General features: G+C 42.9%; 1 long non-coding RNA gene across 3 annotated transcripts; it reads right to left on the reverse strand.

The window, feature by feature from the left end:
* Positions 1-1,219: 1,219 nt before the first annotated feature.
* LOC134169113 (uncharacterized) lies at positions 1,220-10,496 on the reverse strand. Of its 3 annotated transcripts, XR_009966775.1 has the most exons (4): positions 10,407-10,496; positions 9,511-10,272; positions 4,782-4,892; positions 1,220-1,566 (listed from the first exon to the last, which is right to left on the reverse strand). It is a non-coding gene; the product is annotated as an uncharacterized LOC134169113 (long non-coding RNA). The 3 variants fall into 3 exon arrangements; XR_009966774.1 differs by lacking the exon at positions 1,220-1,566 and having other exon boundaries at positions 2,778-4,892; XR_009966773.1 differs by lacking the exons at positions 1,220-1,566; positions 4,782-4,892 and adding an exon at positions 7,979-8,472.
* Positions 10,497-19,237: the final 8,741 nt, after the last annotated feature.

Raw genomic sequence — 19,237 nt, forward strand, 5'->3', positions numbered from 1 at the left:
CCATGAGAATGCCTCCCTCAGCAATAAACACTGCCTGTGCCAAATAAATGGGCGATGTGCGTCATAAATTTCCTTTTCCTGTCACAGCAGCCACAAGAAATGGATGAAGTTATGCACATTTGTATAAAAATAAAAATGTGTTATTTGCTCTCCAGCACACTACGGACAGGGTGCTGCAAGCACTAAGGAGCTGCAGAGTGCCTTCTTGGGCTTCCATCCTGCTCAGAGCTCCTCACACACAAAGGAAAACACATCCAGTTTTTCTCATAGTCATAGTATGCTAGTTCCAGCCTAACTGGTCACAAATGATGAAGAAATGCCTGAATTATTTTGGCATTCGACTTAAGCCCCTCTCAAAGACCTTTTGTTGTTAAAGAGAAGGTGTTTACCACTTGCTGCAAATCAGACCTAGGCACAGTCTTGGCTGAACAGCCCACGCTGGACAGTCCAAAACCACCAGCTCCTGAACTGAAAAGTCAGGATCTTTCATTCTCTTTTTTTTTTTCCAGGTACTATTTTCTCCACTGACTGAGGCCACAGAGTGAGAAATTTGCTTTGCATTTGCATCAAAAGGACATAACCCATCACCCTTACACACTAAATTCAGCCCCTCATCTGGCGTGGACAAGCACAGGACACCAACTTTAATGTCATTTGGAAAGCTCACCAGATTCAAACTATGGCAACAACACAATTTTGGCCTCCTTTATTCTATTTATTTTTCTGTTCTTTATTCCACCCCATTCTGGTTTTGCTCCTAACTGCAGAAGAGTGTTATTCGCTGTGATCAATGGTGAGACCTTTTGACCCTAAGCCCCTCCATGTATCATCTGCATACTGATGCAATCTGTATCCTCTCACACACCTCCAAAGACCATTCCTGCCAGGAGACACACTGCCAGAAAGTGGTTTCAACTCTGCCTCTCCATTGCATCCATTCACATCTCTCCTTAGGAAATAGCTCTTCTTTACCAGCCACTTCCATAGGATTCTGGGCTCAAATGGGGAAAGAGAGAGCTGTCAACACAGATATATTAGAAATACAATCCAAGCAGCTGCTATTTGTGTTTATTTTCAGACTACTTTATTTTTTCCCTCAGACTGATCTCAACTTCTATAATATTATTATTTCTCCCAGGTCAAACAACATCTGTTGTTTAAAAAGCAAAGTAAACTCATTTGGATTATCAAGTTTACATCTTTCCATTTGTATTTTACCATAGTTGCCTCACTAGGAATTGCCCTGCTCTGCAATCTGATACTTCATGGGCTACTGTGCCCATGAGAAGATTTTGTCGTGACTTTAGCATCTATAACCACTGCACAGGCCTTAACCTGATAAATCACATCTGCTCCACAGCAGAATTTACAGACGGTGTCCCCAGAACCCTGAGAAGCAGGGAGCAGAGCAGCGACAAGTGCAGCATCCTCCTCCCATGCTTGCTGCCTGTTCTGTAAGTGCAACAGGCTGCATCAAACACCTACCATCTCTGCTGCTGCAGAGGGCTCACTCTGTCCGTGAAAGAAGTCGCTGGTGATTGCTTTTAATAGTCAGGATAGGCACAACTATAATCTGTCAAAAAAACATATAGTGACATAATGTCAGCAACTATAAATTAACGTAACTCTAAAGTATGCTGTCAGCTCTGCCAGCAGGGCATCTAGCCTGGGCTGGCTGTAGTACTGGTACCAGTGAGCAAGGGTGCTCTGTCCTGTCAGGCCTCACAAACAGTGAAATCCAGAAAGTGAAAATCAAGTTCCTACATCCAAACCTGATTTAGTCCAGCAAGAGCAAAGCTATTTAAACTCACAGAGGGCTCTGCAACACTGGCTCTGTCCTCTGCGCCTGAGGACCACTGGCAGCACTCAACGTCTTTGTTTCACTCTTCTTCTTCTCGAAGAATAGAGCCAGAGGAAAAAAAATTATATAACAGGAAAAATCCCAGCTCTTTGGAGGCCCAAGATGAAATCAGTGGCAATGATTTGGTCCCAGCTGGTATTTCATATACTGAAACTCCAATCTCTCCCTCTGCAAGACAAAACCAGCCAAGAGTTAGAGCAGGCAGGACAAAGAGAGATAATAACAGTTGTCCAGATGTGTTCCTTATGAGCAAAGATGTTATTCTTGTGTTTGGTCACTTCTGGGAAAAGCAATTTGTTTAGCCATCAGAGGAAAGATCCACACAAGAGCCAATGAAGAAAGGAATCTGCTGCCAGGAAGGACAGGTAGGGACCCCAGGAAGTCAAAGGAAAACTTGAATGAAGCCCCATCACTTTTCCTGTGGCTCAGACTTGACCTTTGGTGCTTACTTTCCTCCTCTGCTGTTAACTCTGCTTTTCAAGCAATAACAAAGATCAGAGCTGTAAGAGTTTCCATCAAGTCTTTCATGAAAAAGCACTTGACTTTTCCATAAAGCTTTGCTCTAAGAAAATGACAATTTACAAACATGAAAATCTTTGCTGGTACTTCCTGAGGTTAAGTAAAAAAAAAAAAAGACGACTACCTCCATATGTTCACATTTGTTCTTTTAGGTAAGTAGGCAAGTTCCCTATAATTCTACTAAACTGCTAGGACATGGATTTCCACAGCAGACTTTCTCCCTGGGAAGACAGTATAAAGAGCCCAGAAAAGAGCATGCACTGTGAATAACCATGTGAAGAACTGATTTTCATTCTGGTTTGAACTTTCAGTATATTTCTAAGCAGCAACAAAACCTTGATTGCTGATCATGAGAGCAGTAATTTTGCCAGCATACAGCTGGCCACAGGCTCAACCTCAGAGGAGCACATAAACACCCCTCTGAGCCCTCTTCCCAGGCACAGCTCAGGTAGGAACATGAAGTCAGCCTAATTTCACTTCCAGGGGCAACGTGAAGGACTGAAACACAGTAGTTGATCCTCACAACGATGTTCCATTTGTTAGACAAGCTAAGGCACGTTCTGTGCGTGAGGGTGCAACCTGCCTGCCATCTGGCTGTAGCATGGGTGGCACTAAGTGGGAGAATGGAAGCTGCTCGAGGGTTGCTGCCCAACCCACCAAGTGGCTTATAACCAGACAGGTGAAGTCCTGCAGTCCTTTCCTTTACCCTTTGCCCAAAGGCCACGTATCTTGAATGGTTTGAGTTGGAAGGGACCATAAATATCTGCAAGATGTAAATATTCCAACATCATCTCTTTCACCTTTCATTGACACTTGACAGGGAACAGTCGCTTTCTTTGCAGCCAGTAACATCCTGTGCACAGCACCTGCCCCTTGGCTCCACTGTCAGCTCCATCCCCTAGCAAGACATGAATCTCCAGACTGTTGTCACCCTCTGCCAAGACACTCCAGACACGAGAGGGGGAGGTTTGGAGGGAGAGTATGGGCTTGCATCTATAGCCTAGAATTAGTGATGCCAGTCTAGAAAAATAACTGCTGGAAGTTGAGACAGATTTTGGGATTTTGTACAACGGTTTGAACAGCTGACGGCTCCCATCTAGTCAAAAAGCCTCACAACAAGGGCCTGATTTTGGAGCTTGAAGTATTTCTGTTCCCAAAGTGCACTAGGGTATGGAAAATCATGCCATAGTTTTTATGGTTAACTGAACATTTCTTTTCAATCTCTGAAGGGTTTGGGGTTTGTTTGAATTGTGAATGATGGCTCATGTCCCAGCTCTGTGTGTGACATACTCCTCTAGTGACAAAGTTCACATGCTGAGCCTCAGTCAAGAATCCACACGTACCCTGAAAGCTGCTGGCACCCACAGCGTATAATTAAGATCATATGAGACAGCATTTCTTTCCTTTGCTGAGCTATATCCAAGAAAAGGGCCAAATGACTCTCTTGGCCCTTAAGATTTGGAAGGTAAATCCTATCATTTGGTTTCTCCTTACATGCCTTCATTTCTAACTGTAATTTCTATTTAAATGTTTCTTTACACTCTCCACAACAACCATTGTCATGGTACATTATGGCATGACCATTTCCCTCAAGATAGCAAGGCAGTATTTTCAAAAGCAGCTAAAAGAGTTAAAAGCACGAGTCCCCAGTCAAAATCTTTCTAGGATGAATGATTCTATGAGCAGGGAAGTTACATGAGCAGCATAGCATGGATCCGCTCCTCAGTGGTGCCAAGAGATTATTTTGGCAAGTTACTTTAAAGACCTGCATTTAAAAGGATAAAAGGTTGGTTTGGCAAGTTGAAATAGCAAGGATAATTCCACAGATTCTATAGCAATAGCCAATTCTGCTCTAGGGGATTTAAACTGCAAGAATAATAACAGGTTTTCCTTTTCTTAATAGACACCTACTTTATCATTTTGTCCATCAGCCTGTTGATTATTCTGACAGTTAATGAAGAGGAAAAAAGCACTATTTTAGAGAAATATTAATTGCTGTTATTTAAGGTGCTGTCATGATTGTGACTTAAAACTAACAGCTTGAGATACATAAACCCAAAATGCTCAGCCTTCCTCTAGTGGTCAGGGCTGGTTAAGTGAGGAGCAGAAGAAATGGGCATTATGACAGTTTGTCAGGTGCATTTCTTACCTGGCACAACTGTGTTGTTTTGACTGGCTCTGGGCATTGAATGACAACCTTACCATAATCCAACAGAAAGCAAAATAAGGTTGTGTCTTGTACAGCTCAAATGAAATCAGCTGTCCTCAATAGCTGGGTAAATTCAGAGCAACTTGCCAAACTTGCTTTAAATGTACACCAGTGAAAACAAAGGTAGCGAACTGTTACAACTGGAAACAGCCATAACATTGCAAACTGCTTTGAGTGTGGAAGGAAACCCACATCTTAGAGTTTTGAGGGTCAGTTTGTGTAATATTCCATGCTCTGTCTCCAGTTTGATTGCTGAGTTTCTCCTCCTCCACAGTAATGACTTTGGTATCTTTTCATTCAAATCTATGGGGGAAAAAAAAATATTGTTCATCCTGCTGCACAGTCTATAAACCTTGTAGTATTTAAAGTAACAAGCCTGCCATTGGGAATGGGGCTCCTTCAGTCAGAAGAAGCAAGGTGACTAAATAGTCTTGCTTCCCAGGTGGAGAAGAAGCAATATGTAAGGGAAAGACAAACCACACACTGGGGGCAGGGGAGAAAGAGGGAAGAGGAAAAGCTTAAAGCGAAAGAAGAGCTGGAGGGAAGAGAGCAAGAGAAAGACAGAGAGAAATAAATACCCTCGAGAAAAATATAGCTGACTTCAAGATCCCCAACCTCTGCTAGAGCTTAAAGGAAACTCTGTGCTCCTCAGATTTCCTCTTTAGATGATGAATGGGCAGGGTAGGCAGTAGCCTGTGGAGGAAAAACCAGCGTTCTCACCTCTGTTCATGGGCCAGGTTCTGCAGGGCTGATCTTTGTTGCCTTACGCTACAGCACATGGCTACAGTGGCCAGCATCACTGACAATATTCCAGGTGGGAACTGATAACTTTTACAGCAACAGACACATCTCCTCTTTACTTTTTTATCCTGTCCATCCATTAATGCAGCCTTGTCTCTTGCTCTTTTACTATAGCTGTCATGTAGGCAGACAGTTCCAATGACTTTTCCAAAAGAAACTACCTGCTCTGATCAAATCCCTCTCTTAATCCCTCTGCTGAATGCTTGCTCTGTTAACACATAGTCCCCAGTCTCATTCCCTGCTTGCAGATTAATTATTTCACATTTCTTTGCATTGAACTCCATTTTGCCATTTGTTAGCAGAGTTAGAGATTTCGGCCCTGGTGAATCTGCTTACGTGGTGCCTGGTCTTGGGGAGATCTTACACCACATTATCTCTTGCCTCAGCCCACTGCAAAGGTGGACTAACTTCTCAGACATCAGCAGCTTTACATTCATACAGTGTTCCTGAGGAGCACGCTCACTGTTTTCAAAACCCAACAAATACACTGCTCTGAAACATGAAGCAGCACAGTAGCCCCTTACCATGACCCCAGAGACAGGGTGACTCCAGACCATGCTGACAACTGTTTCCACCCAACAAAGGCATAAAAGGGCTCCTGGCTGATCAGGCTGTCAAATCAGAAGGGGGTCTAGCTAGGATGCTTTGCTGCCAAACCCAGGCTGCCTTTGCTACATGAGAATGGTGGGGCACCTTTGTGCTGTCTGGATTACACACAACAGAGGTCCTGAAACAGTCCCAAGAACAGCCTTCTGCCAGCTTGAAAAGTTTTCATCTGTGCCTATTGTCTCATACCTGCCCTTGAGCTGGTTTTGATCCAACAGCCTCTCTTACCTCCTCTTCCTTTACCTTTTGCCTTAGCTATTAATCTCTGATGTGGAACTTTGTGAAATGCTCTTTGAAACTCTAAGCGCACTGCTGAATTCTCCTTATCTAGCCTGGCAGTAATATCTTCAAAGAACTCCAGGAGGCTAGTTAAGTATGACCTCCTCTAGCTTCAAGCTCAGCTTCCCAGCAAGCCCTTCACTTCATTGCTAGAGATGATAGGAAGAGGACGGGGAACTCTGGGACAAAGAGGCACATTGCTGTTACAATAAAGCCAGCAGCAGACAGAGCATGGCTCCTGCTGCCCAGCACGTTTTTAAATTGCATTGGTGACACCTCACTCTCCGACTGCACCTTCTGTTTTAAGAGGGCCCAATGCAAATTGTGTCTCACAGGCAAGCTGCCACTACCCACACGGGAGGACTTTCACAGGGGCACCGCACCAGGGATGTCTGAAATAAAGCTGAGGATGCAGTTGCACATCCTGCACCTTTGAGTACTCTCTCAAGCCCTTTCAATGCCTGCCTGTTGTCAGGTTCTCATCTTTCCTGCCCTCCAACCATGCAGCCATTTTTGACGTATTTAATGCTACAGGAAATGTTTTCACCATGAAGGTGCTCAAACACTACAAGCCTCTCAGAGAGGTATCACCATCCTTGGAAATAGCTGAAAATCAGCCAAAGTCCTGAGCAACACTACCTAAATTCAGACTTGGTCCTGATTTGATAAGGAAGGTGGACTGCAGGATATATTAGAGTAAGGCTTATTGCTGATTTTTATCTTCCCTTTGGACCCAGCTGCATCTTCCAGCTCTCAGTTGGCGAGTCTAGGAACTCAGGATGAATTTTAAGCTGTCTACTGCCCTTCCAGAACCTCAGCTGGGATTAGCTACAGTTTGGTGAGTTCCCTCCCTTCTGCATCAGCTTAAGCAGTATTTAAAGTTTATCTCTGCGATGAAGTGAGTCCACGTTTTAATTCCATCTCCACTTGCAATGTGCAGAATTTCCCCTTGCACTGTGCTTCCTGCTCCCTCACACAGCACCTTGCTGTGTTTCCATTCACACATCATCTCTCGCTGGTTTCTCATTTACATCATAATACTGGAGTTGCTGTTTACACTGAGCTGCACAAAGGTATGTTTTACATCTTACTGTGGTGTGATCATTAACATCACACCGCTGGCCCCCGGGAGTTTCATGACTGGATTCAGATCCATCTGTCCTGTGTTCCCAACAGGGGTTCCCCCTGCAGGCCTGAATATTTTGCAGGAGACAATTCAAAATGTGCAAAACACTACACTGTCAGGCAGAAGGTGTTACCTTAAATGATGATCTACATGAATGTGCTGTTGTTTTGTATCTTACCTCTTTAAAGAGCAGCCTCTTCAGAAATCATGGCACAATCTATGCTCCATCACAATAAAAATACTACATATACCTGCAATGAGGTAAGCTCTCTTAATATTTTTAATTTATAAATAAAATTCCCACAAAAGAATAAAAAAAGGACATATGACAGCTTTCCTTACTTACAACTGATACAAGGCTAGTAGGTTTGGTGCATTCTTTTTAAAGGTTTGCATCTCAAAGCTATATATAATGTTTCTACCACCCCTATCTACACTGTCTGAAAACTAAAATAAAGGCTCACGTGGTGATGCTTCAAGTTTAACCCACAGAGCCACAGAGTGACAAAGCTCTGAGTGTTAATCATAGGTGTTCCAAATGTGCTCACAGCCACACTGTTCACAGGCAGTGGGCTCCAGGTAGGGGGAAAGAGACATCTGCTTTGGAAGCAAACATCCACCTGGCAACCTAGGTGAAAACAAGAGCTACAGAGGAAAATGAGGATGGTGAACATGTCTTTCCCTTATAGGAAGTCTTTTAGAGGTTCTGTCACTTTGAAGGTTGGTTTCAGTACGAGATCCTTTTCTATTTCCTCTTGGTTGTAATTACACCTAGGGTGTAATTACCTACTTCCACAGTATCTATCTACCATTTACTCAGTGACATCAGATCAGATCCCTCAAGATTAGATTTTAAGGAACACATGTAGATGGAGAAAATCCAATAGTTTTTTATCTGCAAGTATGAGAACAGAACTTAGCTCTCTTTCTGCCCTTTCCTCCTCTATGTCCTTGGAGGAGAGAGACACCTTCCACTGCCCTGATGGGAAATGCCTCTTCAGCTTTGAGGACAAAAAGTCATTCCTGACACTTGGCACAAAGTAGACTCAAAACTACAGCCTGAAAGTGGTTCTGTGAAGGAAATATGAAAAAAAGGGAAAAATTACTAGTGGAATAATAAATTTGACAGAACTTATCTTAACAACAGCAACCTCTGTAGGCTTCTCAGAACTTGCAAGGCACACACTTGCAAACAGAAGTGCCCTCAGGAGAGCTCCAACAACACAAACTGGGCCCCCAGGCTGGCTTTGGGCTGCATCCTTTCATCTGTACTACACAGCTCAGGCTGACCTTTAACTAGGAAAAATAAAAAAGGGAGGTGACTGTTATTGAGTCAGAACAGCAGAAGGGAATAAATAAGGTGTGAATTACGATGGGGAAGAATGAAGAATACTTAGAAAATCCTAGGAGGCAGAATATTTTGATAACACTCCTGGATGGGGCAGACACACTTTTGTTTTTACAGCAGTGGCTGCTTTGGTGCAGGTTTGCCACTGGGTTTCCCTAGGTTTTCTCAGGATAGATGCCTGAAGTCTGAGATTTCAAAATTCACAGGCACTTCTGAAAATCTTGGTTCCTTATATGTTCCTATTCCTTATATGTTCCTTATATTGACTGAGCATTAAGTGCTGCTACAAGGGTCATCACAGGTATTTGTCTAGGACGTTGCTGGATCCAGATCTGGCAGCTTTAGGCAGGAAACTCCATCTCACACTCTACCCCACTGCAGGTAACAAGTTCAAAGAGAGGAAAATTCCTTTGCATCCGCCCAATGCTTGTAGAAGAATAAAAAAATCTCAGGATCATTCTTTTTCCTTCAGTGTAAGGCTACAGAGTTAATAGTGTTGCATGGATGCCCCAATTGGCCTTAAACAAGCTGCGGTAAAACCAGCAACATAGCAACAACAGTAGCACATAGGCAGGATAATAATCATCACTAATTCGTTCACGCTCTTGGTTGAGCTTTGCAATCAACGGTGCCTGCTGTCCGTCCTTCACTGGACAGACATACACAGGTATTGCTCACCGTACATAGGGTAGGTGGTTCAGCTACACTTGTACCTACCCATGCCTACAGCAAGAACAGAAAACCCCTCCCAGCTGACTTACCTCCACCCATAGCATCCTCTTTGCAAACTCAACATCCCTGCCCTCACCAACAGGCCCAGTGCTGTTTTGCTTGGGGCTGTAGAAGAGCCCAGAGGCTTCACCTGCAGGAACACAACTTTGTGCCAGTCGGAAGAGTCGTGTGGAGGAAGGTGGAGAAAAAATATAAATCACCCAGAATTAATCAAGCCATCATCGAGTGCAATAGCTGTACAAGGAAAACAAATAAATCAGCCCATGGTTAAAAATAGCTCTTTTGATTACTGTCTTCAGTCTTCGTCTAAAGACAGCGTAACGACATAACGTTCTCTCAGGAACAAACCCATGTCCAATATTTTACAGCTCCTGCCCTTAGAGCTAGTCAATATCTGCAGAAGATAGAGAGGTAGATTGATTAGAGGTAAAAGATACCTGTACTGTACACATTTGCTCCTGCTGGGCCCAGGACACTGCCCAAGGGTTCCCAGGAAGGATCCCCAATGCCCACACAGCCTGATGGCTATGCACACGCTGGCCTTCACAGCCAAAAACCTGAGTCAAGTGACTTCAGTGGTCAACCAGCCAGCCAGAGGCAGTGAGTGCTCATTTTGGACAACTGACCTCTTAGAAAACACTTATCTTGATATCCTTGTCTCACAACAGGAACGGCACTGCTGCACCTCTGTGTTAGCTGTATCTGTAAATGTCTATCAAACACATCTCCAAGAAGCAGCGTTGTCTCTGAGGCAGCTGTCGTTCCTGGTGGTCTCTGCTGATGTTCAGGTTCTAGTGGTGTTCATAAGATAGGAGAAATAGAAAATATATAAAGCAAGAATACAAGTAATTGTCAAATTTTAAACTCCTTTAGGTTCACTTTTAAACGTTACAGTACCCATAAGAGAAAAATCACTTTTCCTCACATTATAATTTCTAGAAGATCCTCAACAACATTCTCCAGCCCCAGCAGAAAATACAGATTTAATGCTGAAAAGCAATCAGACCAACGCACCCGATCTTGCACCCGCGTTAACGGCTGGGATCCGCCTGCCTTGGTTGCCTGTCCGTGCCCAGCGCAGGGGGCTCCCCGTGCAGCGGGCCGGCGGTACCGGGACAGGGGGCGCACCGGAACGGGAGGATCAAGTGAGGCCGCCCCCTGCTGGCACCGCCCCGCACTGCAGGCGCCGCCTCCTCTCTCTGTTGCTCGCGGGGCTCACGCCGTCGGTGGACGCCGAATGTTACCTGCCAGGCCCCGTTATTCCCTGTCGGTGGAACAGCGCAGGACATGGAGGGTATTCCCACTTCCCACTGCCCAGGTGAATCCTGCCTGGAACCCTGCACGGCTCGTGGCCTCAATTAAATCGCGAGGCAGTTAACTGCACAGGTTAATCACAAGGCTCGTTTCTGAACACCCGGGTGGCCTTGGTTAATTTTGAAATGTGGCATCTTCCCATTTTAATATCTTCAACAGGAGTAACCAGTGTGGGCTTTCATGCTACTCAGCATTCCTTTATTAATCATCCCAGTTATTAGCTGGCCCAGACTTTTCAGTTTCTCCTCCCTGGAAAGTTTTCCCCTGAAACCAGCTTCTGGTTAACAACCCCCTGCCTCACTATATGAAATGTCTGTCATATTTAACATAAGCTTACTAGTGCTAGGGATCACTGTGAAGTACTTCAGCCACACTGACCGAAACATTTGCACTGCCAGACCTTATGCATCCCATATGGTCATTTCGGAAGTGCAGTCCTTCCTTCTCTGCACCTTATTCAAACAGAGTCAACTCCTCCTTCTATTTAAAGAGGAAAAACCACTCTGATTCTGCTCCTTGCCTGCAGTTTGTGTTCGATTGCTCCAGCCTTCACCTGCAGGTCAGTGTTTAGATAGGATACACAACTGGTAAATCTAAGATATGTTTATACAGAAAGATGTTCCAGGAATGCTACACATAAACAGATGGCCTCAGTGTAGTCTGATTCATCCAGACTCATTTTTTCAGACTTATGACCTCAAGTCACTTGCCCAAGAATGTTCTCATTTGTTCAAGTACCATCAACACTGACAGCAACAAGTCCTCGCCCGTTAACTACGTGCCCTCCTGCTGGCACCTGGCTCAAGGAGTCTCTGACAATTATGAAGAATGAGTCCTGGTCCCCACTGGAAAACCCTGAGCACTGGGTAGCTCTTCCGAAATCATTTTCTTCTGATGCACTGGACAGTGAGTCACTGACGTGGCCCCACAGGAGAACCAGCAACCACAGTTCTGCACTGCCCAGACCTCCTTCAGCAGCTCAGCGCACCATAGCCTCTCAGCATCAGCAACCACATCCAGCCAGAAACTCCCTACCCAACAGCCTCTTGATCCACAGAGTGGCTTAATTTTCCAATGGTAAAAATGAAGAGACAGACCTCATCCCACCTCACAGGGCTTCTGTAAAGAGAAACTTGCTCAAATCTGTGATGGTAATGGAGATTCTGTTGATTTTTGGCTATTTCCTTCACTGGTGGGCTTATTAAAAAAGATCATGAAGGACAGAAAATACAAACATTTATCAATATATTCCCATTAAAACCACAGAACATGACCAATATTTTTAGCTATGTTAAAAACAGCATGTGTTTCAGAGTGGGATCACGTCTCCATCTTTATTAATAATTCCCTATTGTGAACAAGAAGAGTATCATTCTCCTTACACCTTTAGGGAACAAACGATTTTCCCGTTTTCTACTACACTAATACACTTTTAATGGCTGTAAATTGTGCACACATAAGAAGTGAAAGATTCCTATCATTTCAATCTACACACAAGTTTCAGCTGCAGCATTTACCTTATTCTGAGTCACTGATTTTAAAATTACATAAATGCCCCCACAGATCTTTTGAATTAAAATAAGATACAGCTTCTGGTTTCAAATGTGAAGTTAGCCTCCAGAGGCAGGCAAAGTAATGCAGATTCCAGAATTCTTTTCACATTGAAATGAGCATTTCTTGAGTAGTACCCACACCCCACATGTATCAAATGATTTGGAGCAGGACATTGATTCATCACCACATCAGGCAACAAATTTCCTTGTACAACACCAGGAGCAAGGCTAGCTGACTCAGAAATGGAGGACTTCTGAATGAACACATCGACCAGCAGTAAAGGAGAAAGCAGCAGCTGTGATGATATTCAAGGCTAAACCAGTCCTTCTCAAGACCACTCTTACATTGCAGTGTAACATTCACACTCTTTGTCAGAATTAATATTGCAGTCAGTGGCCAATTTAGTGTCACAAATAAGTGACCTTATTTGTGACAGTAGATCTACTGCTGCAGTCTACCAACCAGCATTAGCACACTTCTATCTCTGCTGGCTTTCTGAGACCTAATGGTGAGACACCAACTGTTACTAATCAAATTATTAGTAGCTGGAATAATTGCACAGGAATGGCACATCCCAGGATTTTTTTCTATCAGCAAGACCTTGTTGGAGCAGAGAATGTGCAGCTGTGTGAGCAATTATGACAACATGGATGGCATGTCGCTACTGAGCCTCAAGCCTATGGTTTCCAAAACTTCTGCTAACATCCTCTTCCAGGCTCCATAGCATGGAGCAACACGCACCCAGAGTGAAGAAAGCAGGTACAGGCTATTTGCACTCATTGCTCAAAGACTGAGCTTCTGCACTGAACCTGTGCCCATTTATTAAAGGTCATTCATGACTGCAACGTTGAAACACAACTTGTCTTCTAACCTGGTGGTACAATTATGTCCCAGATGTACCTAGGAAACCTCACAGTAACTCTGGAAAAGAGCGTGTTCCATTTTGTAGGGAAGAAGAAAAAGAGAGGCAGAGAGAGCTATCGCCACGCAGCAGATAAATTCAGAAGGTACAGCTTCTGGAGGAGAACAATACGTTAATAATACAATTATGGCAGGATGGGAAAAAGACTGATAAACTAAATAGCCTTAACTTACTCCCCGAGTTCTAAGTGGTGATGTGTTCACTGGTTTAACTTTCCACGAAGATTACAGCTGTGTGACACTGGAGCCTATGAATTTAAATAGCTCATTGGTTGTAGGAGACTAAACACGTACCCGTATCAAGTATGTTTTCAGATCCGTCAAACATGAGGAGAATTCATGTAGAGTATCATGTGCTACTGCCGCCTGCAGTCTCTGACGCAACTCTGAATTCCTATTACAGCTTTTATACATAACTTTCAGACTTCATTAATTCTGGTGGAATTATGATTCGTCTTTCACTTTTTTTAAGGTTATGTGTGACAAAAAAATTATGCTTTCAATTTGTAAAACCAAATACCTATGTGGGACCTGTCGCCACCAACAGAAGCTCCAAACAATCACACTGATGGGGTTAATTGGCATTTTAAAATAAATCACTGCCTCCAGATTGATTTATTTCCCCCCTCTCTTTACACAACATTACTGCATTTCTCTATAATTATTCAATGCTAAGTTCATGGTTTTGAAGCAGACGACTGCAGACTTCGGAAATGGTGTTTGATTTGTTGCCATGGAAACATCTTGCTGTAGATGTACTCTAATCCCATGACAACTCTGTCTCTCAAGAACCATTTTTTCTGACATAATAAAAATCTGATCAAGGTCAGATTTAATAACAATCTCAGTTCCCAGACTTTATTTCGTAAAGGTTTAGCGGAGTTATTTTTTTCTGAAGGGATTCTCTGGAAACTTTGTTTGTTTTCTTAGCTGGATTGGAATTTATTCCTTAAAAATACATAAACCTGGTGTGGTGTCATGTTAATTTACAGTGCACCTTTTGTTATGGTATAATTGCATCATTAAAAGAAAGTTGCTTAGAATTGTTTATATTGTCTTGACAGATGTTAACATTTTACATAAGACTGTTCCCACTAATACATACATTTGGGATATCAATAATGCTTATCGTTTTCTAGCAACTGGTGTTTACACAGTAGCAAATGCCAATGTAGCTTAACTTTTTGTTAAGCCGCATGTTTTGTAGTATAACATTTTCCTGAACTATTTATCACAGATAAATTCAAACCTGGAGGACTGGAGACAAGTGCCAATGCTTCATGCATTCTGCCAGAAAATAAAACCAGCATACATACAGGAGAGTCATATTTACACAAAAAAGTGCCTTGGCAATGAGGAACTTGTCAATAACTCAAGTATGAGTCTGAGGATTTTTTTCCCCTCCTTGGCACAACTGTATTTGTCTTTCAGCAGTTAGGTATCCACTGAGGCCTTTGAACAGTAATAGCTACATAGGAAAAGAGACTCTGCTAGTGCAATTCAGTTACACACTTAAGGTTGGACTTTCAAAACACAGGTAGCTCCTGACAGCAATGATAGGCAAACAAAGAGATCTCAGGAACATCTTTTGATCAATTCCTGTTCAGCCCCTAGGCAACAGAATCTTTAGGATTATGTGGTCCCAACAGGGGCAGGAACCAAACTTAGATCTACAGTGGGGACTTCTCCATTTATGCTACTTGTCCAGTATGATTTTGTAGCCCTAGAGAGAGATTTTACGTGTTCATCTGACTCTAAGGCATATACCAAAAACAGAACAGACAAATCACAGCCTAGAAGAAACATCCTTTCCCTTGATTTTGAAAGGAATTCCAACCTATCTCAGAGGCAATGGTCTCAGATCTTCTGCCCCAGAAGCACTGTCTGCAAACCAAGTTGAAGATAGTGAAGAGAACATCTGCAAAGAATACACCTTGCCTACAGCAAGAATTTATTTTCCCATACCTATTTAGCCTTATTCCTATCTATGGTTCCATCAAAGAAAATATATAACTGACTCATTCTGTCAACACGAGTAGTGGTCCTGGAACTCCTTAATACATTGCATCGCCATTTTTTGCGTCACAACTACCCATATTTCTTCTTATTCCCCAAGGCACAACTTCACACATATAGATGATCTTTCTGTCTGTATCTTTTTAACTATTCAACACCAGGCTATTTGATCTGCCCTGGAAATTGATATCACATCCCTGTAAATGGCATTCACCAACCGTATGACAGAATATTTGCTTTGGATCCACTCACAGCTCACAGTGGGTTATACAAGATACATGGCAGAGAGTCCTCACCTCAGTAGGATGGGTGATGATCTTTGCCCAGTATGGTATCTGACAATCGAGTTCAACCCGTGAAGTATCATGGCAAAGACAACGTCTGGAACCATTGTAAAAATGTAAGGAGTTTGTTCAGCAAACATTTATATTGTCATGCAATACTGCCACCAAGATATATGAAGCCACAGAAACTGTCATTTAAAGCAAGGATTGTAACAAATTTTGTATGTTATTAACTTGTTCAAAAACAACAGCTTTTCCATACTGATTTTCAAGTGTGACACCACAGGCAGAATATAAACCCTTCTTATACTCCTGGAAAAACTGAGCTACATCTGTTCTTTGACATTACAGGTGATAAAGCATCACTTTGATGGCTCAGCTGAGATCACAGTACATCCTGGGTACCACATAGACATACACTAAGATACAGCATCTACCCTGCAGAGCTTTCATTTTAAGTACCATAAGACAGAGAGAAAAAGGAATTATTCATATTCCTGTACTACAGGTCAGGAAGCTGAACCCTGGGCTTTAAGTACAAGATTTTCCTTCTTTTTGCATTATCAGTATAAACAAGGATTATTGACAGTATTGTTGTGACCGAATAAGAAAAGCTGAGACAGCTTGAGTGCAGATTATATTGTGGCATACAAATTATTTAAAGCATACATGTTTGGCTCATAAGCACGAAGCCAGAAAAGACTTACTGTTGTTATACTGTTGAACTTTAAGGTGCTGATCACAAACCCCACGCCCTTTCTGCTAGATATTATAAACATGCATACATTTACACACACCAAAAGGTGGTTTCTGTTTTGGAAAGCAAAGGGTCCCATGAGATTACAGCTGCAAGACCCACGCATCAGTAAATACAGCATCTTTGTGCTGTCAGTCTTGCGGCATTCAATTGCCAGGTGAAAATGTGATCGAACAGAAAAGGCGACCCCGCAGGATGAGTCACTTAGGCACTCTGCAGCAAAGGGAACAGTAAATCCCATTCACCCAGGCTGCCCTGCCATCTCCTTCAATAGAGGCAGCTAAAGGATTTGTGCTCTTCTTGGTGCTTACCTTCAAGCCTAGAGAAAGAGGTTTTTAGTGACTTATAGCAGTGAGTGGACCAATAGCGTACAAAAGCTAAGTGGTGTGCAAACATAGAACAAAAGGACACTGTAGAAACTAAAGAGCTCAGAAGTTGCTTCTACGTTAAGATGATCGATGTCTTTTTCTCCCTAATCTGCCCTGTTAAACACTAGACCTTGATCACTAACTTATCAAGAACAAGTTACAGACAGAAGCATCAATTCCAAATATTGGCTGATTTTCTATTACTTCCTCCTGGAAGGAATGTCAATCCTTGGCTACTTTGTAAGCAATCATTTTCTATCAAAACCCAAAAATGATCTAAGGAGAACTGTGTGGGTTTGTTGTTGTTTCTGGGGAGGGTGGGGGAGAGAGGGGGTGGCAGGGAAGGAAGGGATTTCAGAGCCCATATTTGGAGCACTAGTAAAATCAAAGTTGCCTTGACAACTGTAGCCATCTTTACATAGAAAATCCCTTTGCAGAGTAGAAGGCTGCCTTAATTCCTCATTTCTCCTCTCTGTCTACAAGATGACCCACTTGTTCTCCCAGGTAAGGTTCTGCCATGTACACACTGTTTTTCCATCCGTGCATACAAAAGGTTACAGCCTGATCTCATTGACTAAATCTGGAAGTTTAATAGATGTTGTTTGACTTTTAAAAGCATTTCATATTAAGATTTTCAGATTTAATTGGCAGATATTCAATTTCAAAGTCCTGCTCTCCTCTTCATAAATCACTAATGGTATTTTATCCAAAACAGAGCTGATCTAATAAACAGATGAAACTTTGTTGTCATTTCAGCTGCTCGGAGCTCTGGGCTGTATATAATTGCTCTTTTCATTTTACAGTTCTTCTGCTTCAGATTAAACTTTTTCAGGATGTTGCAACGCCAAAACATGCATTCCAACAGGAAATCAGCATCAAAGGTAATGGGCTCACAGACATCTTTGATGCTTTGAAACCAGAGGAAGAGAAGTAACTGTTTAATTTACAACAGTTTTTGCAGAGGAACAGAGAAGGGGAAGGAACAAAAAAATGTGACTAACGGATACAAAAGAGAATTCAGCGCGGATGCTCCGGCTCGTAACTGCAGCGGCAGCGCCCGCCTGGCTCAAGGCGCGGTCAGGACGCCCTCTAGTGCCCGCTGCAGCGCCTGCAGCCGCACGGGTCGAGGCCCAGCCGTGCCTGCCCTGGTTACCCCGCGGCTGCCAAGCCTTGTCCGCGTCCGGTCCGCGCCCCCTGCTCCGCGAGAGCAGGCGGAGTGTTGAAGGCCAGGCTGGACAAGGCTTTGAGCAACCTGGTCGAGTGAAAATTGTCCCTGCCCGCGGCATGGGGATGAGCTTTAAGGTCCCTTCAAAACCCAAACTATTCTGTGATCCTATGATGCCCCTCATTTCTTCCGCAACAAAATAAAAGACCAGCCAAACCAAATAAACCTTTACGATAAAAATTTCTCATGCTGGTGGTTGGAGGGGCTTCCAGTAAAGAACTGGAAATTTACAGATAAAATGGACATTTTTCACCAATGCTTTGCTGTACTTTCCCATTCAGTAAAAATGTTTTTCATGGCTTGCCTTTAAATAGCTTCAGTTCTTACAACAGCACCCACACATCTTCATGCTCACCTTTACAGAAATCAAAGCATAAACTTCTAACACAAGAACCGTGGAGATGGATGTTAAATCATGGAGACTCCAACCTTCCAGCAACCCTCCTCCAGGAAAAAGTACTGATGGCAATTTCTTTTACACATGCAGAGTCACTCAACCAAAAAGCCAGATGCCACAATACATGGGTACACACTCACTTCCTCCTCCACCTCTGACACCCAGTGGCAGTGCTCTGAGAATGAATCTGTACAAAATCTGGCCCTTCTCACCTCAATATGCGGAAGTGGCAAATTTCTTTCTTCAGTTTAAAGGTTTAAGGCGGATCCTTGTGGGTTAGCCAAGTGAAGCAGGTGTTAGGGAAAGGATATTCAGACCCTAAGCAAGTGCAGACATCGGGCACCTCCAATCAAATTCACCTGCAGGGTACTGCTGGATCCCCAAGTACTGTTAGAAGAAGACAATGAGGCAATGCTGAGGAATGCAGCCGACATAGATATGAGTGTGCACATGCTTAAACACAAACCAAGAAAGAGACACAATGGTTAAGGACATGAACTTGAAATGGAATTTTAAAAGACTCAGGAAGAATTGTAAAATGTCCTGGTTAAATACCATTTTAGTTCAATGAAATATTTTATTGCCATCAGATTTTGAAGGAGCAAGAATTTATTTATGGCATTATTTTTTCTCAGAGTGAATATATTCATGGGCAAATAAGTATGCTTATATTTTTATAATCTTTTTTAATCACACTTTAAAATGCTTGAAATAAAGACTGATCCCTATAATTTCTTTTTTTTTTTTTGCTTTTGAAAAAACACTTTTGTTTAGGGTCAGTTCTGTCAAGTGATGAAGTAATCTCCAAGATAGCCTGAGGCATCATGACCTACTGAAGCTTTGACTCATATGCAACCTAGTACATGTAGTAACCAATCTACTACAAGACACCTACCACTGAGCATCATTTCCCCTTGTTA

This window comes from Pezoporus occidentalis, unplaced genomic scaffold (assembly GCF_034315485.1).
Source record: "Pezoporus occidentalis ecotype Australia unplaced genomic scaffold, CSIRO_AGI_Poc_V1 ctg331, whole genome shotgun sequence".
NCBI classification, from domain to species: Eukaryota; Metazoa; Chordata; class Aves; order Psittaciformes; family Psittacidae; genus Pezoporus; species Pezoporus occidentalis.